Consider the following 5,360-nt stretch of genomic DNA (forward strand, 5'->3'; position numbering starts at 1 on the left):
GTTGCAGTGCCCAAGCACCCTGTGGCTGAAGAGCCTTCTCCTTCTCTGCAAGCTAAGCCTCCACTGGCACATCTTCCATGCCATTCTCTTGGTTCTTCTCCCTGGCCCCAAGAGCGGAGAGAGTAGTGCATGCCCTTGTGCTTCCCGTCTTGAGGAAGCTGCAGACTGCTAGGGGGTGCTGCCTTTGAAAATCCAGCAATTCCACCAAACGGAGGGGAGCTGGGACAGAGGAGCTCGTGCTTTGCAATGATGAGGATGAGAAGGAAGGCTAGCGACACATGGTGGCAGAAGGATTTTTATCTGGAGCATTGTTTTGATCTCTTGCAGGTGGAAAGGAGAGGCAGAATGAAAAGGAAAGCAAGAGCCAAGAGTCAGCCGTGAGTTTTGGCACAGGGTTAAAGGACAGCCAACTTGAGGAATGGCATAGAGGAGAACTGCTCTTTCAGAGTCAGGGTGGCATTGGGGCAAGGCTTTGGGTCTACGGGCGCTGTCTCTTGACCGCTCGCCTTTCTTACGTCCACCTTCTTCTTCCTTTAGACACATCAATGTTGGCAGTGACTTTCAGGCCGAGCTCCCAGAGCTGCAGAGCAGACCAGCCAGTGAGGAGGAAGAGCATGCAAGCCTGGTGTGGAAACCCTGGGAGGAAGATGAATCTGACATGGAAAAACCGGACAGAGGTAGCTGTCAAGCTTCTCTTCCAGGCCTGGCATACTGGGCTGTGTCAAAGGCTGCTTCTTGGGTGCAAAGGCAGCTTTTTGCAGGCTCTGCTTCTCTCCTTCTCGCCCATCTTGCCACGCACAAGTCTTAGAGGCAAGGAGAATGCTCTGCTTTTGCAGCAGAGCAGGCAAAAGAGCAAGCGTCCTGCTCTCCAAATTGGCCAGGGGCATTTGCCACTGGCAGAGGAGAGATTGGCCCCCACTTCTTCTTACAAAAGCTGCTTGCATGGGAGAGCCAGCAGCACTGTGTGGGCCTTTGCTTCAGCTGCCCCTGTCTTTGCTGTGCTTTTCATGCTCCCCAAGCTGATGACTTTAGCTCCTGTGCTTTCCTTCTGCCTTGGATGGCAAGCTTTGCCCCTTCTGGGCTCAAGCCTGACTTTGGGTGGCTTTCTCTTGTGCTTGCAGTAAGAGAACTCTTGGACATGGCCAGCTCCCGTGGCATTCCTGGGGCAGCAGCTAACCTGGAGCTGGCCCTGCACTGCCTGCACCAGGCTGGCGGCAGCGTTCCAGTTAGAAGCGGTTCTTTGGGCGCGGGGAGGAGTGGACAGTGAATTCATAAGGCCCGGGCACTGGCACAGCCTTTCCTGGCTGCTCCTTGAAGAAGGCACTGAACAGGAAGCAGAGCCCTTGCTGCCTGTTGTGTCTCCTGCAGCTGGGCCAGGCCTGAGCCCTAATGGCTCCAGCAGGAAGAATATCTCTCCTGGAGGCACTGGCTGACGCTCCTGCAGCCTGCTGCCTTGTGAATGGCCTGGAGATCCCTGTTCTCTAAGACATTTGCAGGGGCAATTCCCAGAAGCCTGAGTGGGCTGAGGCAATTCTGGCTGCAGGAGCAGCAAAATCACTGCCTTGGTGAGCCAAATGGCACTCTTGGGGAGCAGGATCAAAGGGCTGGGCAGCAAAAGCCAGGGGCTGGCAGCAAATGCCAATGTTTGAGCCCTATGGGAGCCAGTGGCCGGAATCCCTGAAGAGGCAAAGTCGCTGAAAGGCAGCATGGATGATTTTTGGCTTTTGCTTTTGTTGTGGGGCAGCTAAAGCCTTTTCCCCCTTTGATCTTGCAGGAGGCTCTGGAGATGTTGCTCTCGGGGGGGCCTCCAACACCTCAAGGCCATCCCTTGGCCCATTATCATTACGCAGGTAACCAAAGCAGAGCTTCTTCTTCACTGACACACGCTGCCGTCTCCTTAAGTGCCGCGGCAAGCATTTCTGCTTCAACAAGTAGTGCTTAACACCCGCACGAGGTCTCCACTTCTCCGGGGGGCGGGCAAAGCACCAGCATCTCCTCCTTCAGCTTTACTTCTTTTCCATGCCTTTTCCCTGGGCCATGCCCGCTCCTGTCTTCCTTGCCGTCTGAGGGAGCAGACGTGGACACGGGTAAATGATGGCTGGCGCCGACTTGCTTTCGGCAGCCAGGGGGATCTACTTCAAGTGGATGGAGGCATCAATTGACCCGCTGCTGCTTTTTACGGCCAGGCTCGGATAGATGGACACCTGAGGAGAAGGAGTCCTTCCAAAAGGCTTTCCACACCTACGGCAAGGATTTTCATCTCATCCAGAAGCAGGTAAAGCCATAGGACCTTCTTTACCCTAGCAGATCATCCCAAGGAAAGGTTGGCTATTTCAGCTACCAACTACGGGACTTCAGTCTCTCTCTTCTCAAGTACCAAACACCTTCAAGTAGTAACAAAAGGGGACATCCAAGGCCTGCGGGAAAATGGTGATCCTGCCTCTCCAGCCCTTTTCTGCAAGCTCTCTTGCAAGAAGCAGCTGTATTCTGTCACACTTGTCTCACAGGTGTGCGGCTGCTTGCACAACACACATGGCGCTGGCATAATTGCAGTGAAGCGGGCAAAGAAGAACGGTGCTCGATGGATTTGTTGTTGCTCTGTGCATTACATGTGGTACCACGTAGCATAATACAGGGTTTATTCCTTTGCATGATGCCTCGCTTCCTCGAGATGATTTCATTTTACACCCTACTCCATTTCCTCCAGGATTTTCCTTCCTCCCTTCCTCCATATTCTGCTTTTTCTCCAGTGCACCCTACAGCAGGGTCATTTGGGATTCCTTCTTTTTCTCTTCCCAACAGATCCAGACTAAGACCATGGCACAGTGTGTGCAGTACTACTACTCCTGGAAAAAAGAGCAGAAAGTTGCCGGCACCCTTGCTCAGGTGAGTGGCAAGAGAATGGAGACATGCCAGGGGGAATCAAGGAAGTGGCAGAAGGGGACACAAGCTGCTGGCAAGCCATGCCAGAGGCCGCTTTGCCAGGATCCCGTCGTCCCCTGCACTGGGAAAGGCGCAGCACATGCTGCCCAGGCCTTCACTGTGCTGCTGCCCTGGAATATGCAATCCTGGAGCATAACTTGGACCCAAGAAAGCAGCACTGCCACCAACATGGCCTTTGACTCTCTACAGCTTGCTTTCTCAAGGGCCTTGCTGATTCCAATCACACCCTTCATTCCCCACTGCTTGCTAACAGCAGCAATCCCAGCTGCCTTCATGCAGATGCTGCACATTTGCAGGGATCTTTTGTAGCATCCCAGCCTACTCCCCAAGCAGGAGCTGCCGCTGCTGTGGCTCTGCTCCAACTTTCCTTACTGGCAAACAGCAATTGGCTTCAGAGACAGAGACAGAGAGAGAGAGAGAAGTATTATTGAGGGTAGTAGAAAAGGGGGGGAAGCATGTGTCTTCACTGATTGGACTGAATTCAAATCCCATTTGAAGCCTAGACATTTGTGGAAGGAAAGCCGAGAGAAATAGATGTTAGGCAGGGAGGTATAATTAAGAAGTGTGGAAGTAGAGATAGCCAGGCACTTATGCCAGCCCTTTGGGCTGTAGAAAAGAGGAGTCTTTTCCTCCAAGTGCTGGCTTGGCAGCCCGCCGCAGCCCACTGCCAAAGCCAGCCGTGTTCTCAGCTCTTGGGGCTTTGGAAGAATTTGCTTTGGCCCATCGACTTTTGTGCTGGACGCTCTGATTTGCAGCCTTCTGAGAGGAAGGAAACATTGATAAGGATTCTTTGATTTGCAGACTGCGTGCGAAGCAAAGAGCAGCAAAAGCCCCCGCAGAAAGGAGACTGGGCAGACAGGGAAGAGAAGCCGCAAGAGGGCTCGCAGCGCCGACTGTCCCTGCTGCCAAGCGCGCCAGCCGCCCCAGCCGGCGCGAGGCCCCTTTCCCTGCGGCCAGTGCAAACGGTGCGCAAGTTCCTCCTCTCTCTGCTCCAAGCTGCGCCTTTGCTCTAAAACAGGCTGAGCCTTTTCAAAGGCACCACAGGGCAAGCACAGGCCACTTGCAGGATGGGCCCTGGCAGCCGTGCTCAAGGTTACAAGCCACTTCCAACGCAAAGGGCTCAGCTCAAACCCACTTCAATTCACAAGGAAACCTTGCCGTGCCCCCCAACAAGACGCACTTGATACAAGGAGGAATAGATAGCATCAAAGCTTGCTTTGATGGGGCTGGTCAACTTCAAATGGGGATGAAGCAAAAGGAGGATGACATTCCAAGGAATTGAAAGCACAGAGATCAAACTCATGGTGATGATCAATTTGCATATGTGTCACAGTCTGAAAAGACAGAAATTGGTACTAAAAGGGAGGTCTCCGTGCTTGCTTTCATGGTGTGTATTAAATTGACAATGGATGGTTTGTTTCCTATCTTCCAGGGCGTTTGAAACCATCAAGGAAAGGAACAAACACAGGAGAAGACATGGCCCACGGAAGGAAGCAGAGCCTCTTGCCAAGAAGAAAAGGCCCAATTAGACAAGCCTGCAGTTGTGCAGGGCTAGCCATCAAGAATTAGCCCTCAAGAAGACTAGATAGGAAGAAGATGGGTTTTTAAGACTTTAGGGTTGCTTATTCTTCTACTGAGTTGACATGGTAGCAATCTCTGCATTTCTTAGTTCAGATTAGTTCAGATTAGTTCAGATTAGTGCAGATTAGTTCAGATTAGTTCAGATTAGTTCAGATTAGTTCAGTAGTATTATTGAAGATGTTTTTCTTAGTAGTCCTAGATTTCTCAGTAAATGGAAGAGGTTTGGTGTTGGCTACGCTCTGTCTTTTGTCATTTTGCCTTTGTTGAGACGCAACCTCTCTTTATCATTAAAACAAAGTTTCTTCCAAATTCTGTCTTTTTGTCTGTATGAAATCACTCCAGCCAAGTTTGTTCCATTTGCTTGGTGTTGCAAGCATGGCACTTGCCCTGAGAGAAGAATGCGGGCACGTGAGTCCTCCCACCGGCCCAGCCCCTTGCTCAGCTGGCAGGACTTCCAAAGGGCCGTCTCCATGAGTGCCAAGGAAATAACGGTGGGGCTTCATCCTTTGATGAAGCCTAAAAACCTTGGCCGGGAGTTCAAAGGGAGGCTTTGTTGAATTCAATGAATTGGAGCGCAATGAGTGATCTTGTCTCACTCCACTTTCTGGGATAAAAGCAGAGGGTTCCGTCCTTTTTTGCTGCCCAGCAACATAACTTTGTTTCATTGTGGGCGACAGATGGACTTGACTGCCTTCCAGGACGTTTCTAACCTCTGCCATTCTATAAAATCCCTATGCACCACAAAGACATCAGTGGTTGCATTTCAGTTTCAATGTCAAGGTCCACTCTCCCGCTCTGGGCCTCCAGCAATCTCCTCAGCTAAAGCAGAGCGGCTG

Source organism: Fringilla coelebs, assembly GCF_963513975.1.
Source record: "Fringilla coelebs genome assembly, contig: SCAFFOLD_41, whole genome shotgun sequence".
NCBI lineage: Eukaryota > Metazoa > Chordata > Aves > Passeriformes > Fringillidae > Fringilla > Fringilla coelebs.